Consider the following 2,992-nt stretch of genomic DNA (forward strand, 5'->3'; position numbering starts at 1 on the left):
TTTACGGTACTCAAAAAACGGTTGAACCGATTTGCTTCATTTTTTCATAACAGACTCTCGTCAATGTACAGTTTTGAAACGCAAGTTACCGAACATGAGAAAAAACTGTAACTTGAGATATTAACGTGAGTCATGGCTACGCGATTAAGATTATTAAAATAGAAGAGTTTTTTGAGAACTTGTGGTGGTGCAAATATATTGAGAAACAAAAAAGTTATAGCGATTTGAATATTTATTTATGGCAGAATATTGAAGCTGCTGACACAAAATGCCTAGGAAAATCTTCGGTAAACTTTAAAAAAAAAGCGAAATCAATAACTCATAAAAACTTTCTGAAACAAAATCTGGAATAATCCCCTGTAATATTTCCAAAAGAAATCCTGATAGAACCTGCGAGAACAATCTGGAACAAATCCTTGTAGAATGCATGGAGGAGTCTTTGAAAACGATCATGAAATAATTTAAAAACAAAAAAAAATGAGGAATTTTTGGAAGCATGAATAATGGTGAAATTATGGGTGAAATCCCAAAAAAAATTCTGTCGGTAGCATCCCTGGTGGAATTCCTATAAGAGTCACTGGATGAATTCCTGCTGCAATTGTTTCAAAATCATTGGCCATTTTTGCCCTCAATGCATGATGTGAAATTTTAACGTTTTAACCTCAACAAAGGACCATAACAAAATATCCAGGTTTCCTGAGGAAAAGGGGAAATATCCAGGTCTTACTCCAAGAATTCTGCCAGAAGTTTCCATTAATATTCGCCTCTATTTAATTATTGAAATTTTTAAAATGAATTCATAAAGGATTCAATTCTAAAAATTTATTCAACATTTCCTCAGAGATTTTCTTTGAAGATTTCTGCAGCTGTTTTGCCTGAACATTTTCACGTGTCAAAAGTCTTTCAAAAGTATCAAGAAATTTATTCGTAAACTATCGTCAAGCTACCATTTCCCGTGCATTTAAAAAAAAATCTGCACTTGAAAAAATTGTATATTTTTTCCAAATAATTTCCAAAAAAATATTAAAAAACTGTATTTACAAATTTCATGTTAAAATCGCCTCGTACCGTTCTATGTGACTATTTACCGTGCGTCTAGTTTTCGTCAATAAAAATTTCTTCAGAATTTACCCCCAGATTTATTTTAAAAAATAATCTAATAATTTCCAAGCCGTGTCTAGTACACGACACTGAAGACGTAAGGCTGTTGAGAGTTGAGGGTGAAACACAGACAAACAGACGTAACACTTAGAACAAATCGCGATCAAAATCATAGTCACGAAGACATGTACGCCCAATGCTAAAATCGGTGTGTTTGGCCGATGGGCCAACAGATGGCGGTAGTGTGAAAACGTCAAACGCGAACAAAAACTATGCGTGCGCTGCGGGTGGTGGATTGGCCACCTACCATATATTTGAATCGGTCGTTAAAAAGGTGGTCGATGGACATTGGTGAGAGTGTGACGTCTGTTTGTCTATGGGTGAAATACGCGTACCTGTCAAAGCATACAAACACTAGTGGAATTAAATGGTTTAGTACTAAATTCGGTTTTTCATTTACTAATAATTCCTAAAAAAAATCCTAGACGTTTCTCTGGAGACTTTGAAAAATGACTGAAAAAATTTTATTTATATGCAGCTGAAATTCCTAGTGAAAATCATGACGGAATGCTTACAGTAATACAGATGGATAATACGAAAAGTAACACTTTTGGTAATGTCACGAGAAATGCCAAAAAATCTTCGAAATACTCTTAAAGAAATTCCTGGCCTGATTTTATGATAAATGGATCTCACATCCCCTATTTCCTGTTCAGTTTCTCTTTGTTTTCTTAATTTTTGTTTGGTTTCTTATTGTTTTTTTCTGGTTCCTGTTTGGTGCCTTTTTCAGGAAAGAACTAAAAAGTTCCAGTCCTATACCATTCCTGGTCATGAGTTAACATGAGAACGGGTCAACGGATTTGCATTTTTTTTTTGTTCACTGATTTGTCCAGGACTCCGACGCATTCGTGCGAGGGAAAATTCAATAAACTTAAAAGATAACGTTAGGAAATTGTGTGCTGTGTTTTGTATAATAAACGCCCATAAACGCGCAGTATGCCGAGATAGCTAGGTTGTAATGTGAAAAAAAAAACGAATGGATTAATAGCAAAAATTCTTTTAATCTTTGCCGTTTTCCTCCTTGCAGAATTGTGAAAAAAATATTCAGATGGTAGAAAATTCTGAAGTAACCTGAACAGAGCTTACCTGAGTAAACTGAATATCGCCGAAGTTAGCTAGAAATTCCCGAGTCAATCTAAAAATGTAGTAGATATAAAAAAAATCTTGAAAAATGAATCAAAAGTTCATTTGAAAATCGTGCAGGAACTCATTCCAAAATATCCCTAAAATTTTATGACAATTCCGTAAACATTCAAGTGCTTCTGATTAATACGAATTGTTTTACAATTTCTTTAAGTTATTCCCTCTAAATTACAATTAATCATGACACAAAATATCAATGGAAATTCAATCAAATTACTCTCCAGGAATAAGGAAACAAAACATAAATTTTCTACAAAGCTCGTTCATGTATGTTTTGCATAAATGGTTCAGTTCTATCTCTATGTGCTTGTTTTTTCATTTCCATAATGTAAATCATGCAAAACGGGAGAGGGAGGGATTAGCTTCAGAATTATAAATGTTAACCATTGGTTCAACGAAGTTGTATACTACCCAGTGAACCACGTATCGTATAAGAATGTGCATCCAAAATTACATATTCGTACGTCAAAAATCAGAATCGCACAACATGCCAAATAAGGCATTATCAAAGTCAACACAAGTTGTATATAAATCCCCAATACGATTCATAAACGACAATCTGTGTTGACAAACCAAACATCATATATAGAGCATCACAAAATCGCGTTATGTTGTATAAACTGACAGATCATATATCAATCCAGAAAGCATCATATGAAATCACAATAACTTAGCAAAAATTGCCTCC

Source organism: Aedes aegypti, chromosome 3, assembly GCF_002204515.2.
Source record: "Aedes aegypti strain LVP_AGWG chromosome 3, AaegL5.0 Primary Assembly, whole genome shotgun sequence".
Classification (NCBI taxonomy): Eukaryota; Metazoa; Arthropoda; class Insecta; order Diptera; family Culicidae; genus Aedes; species Aedes aegypti.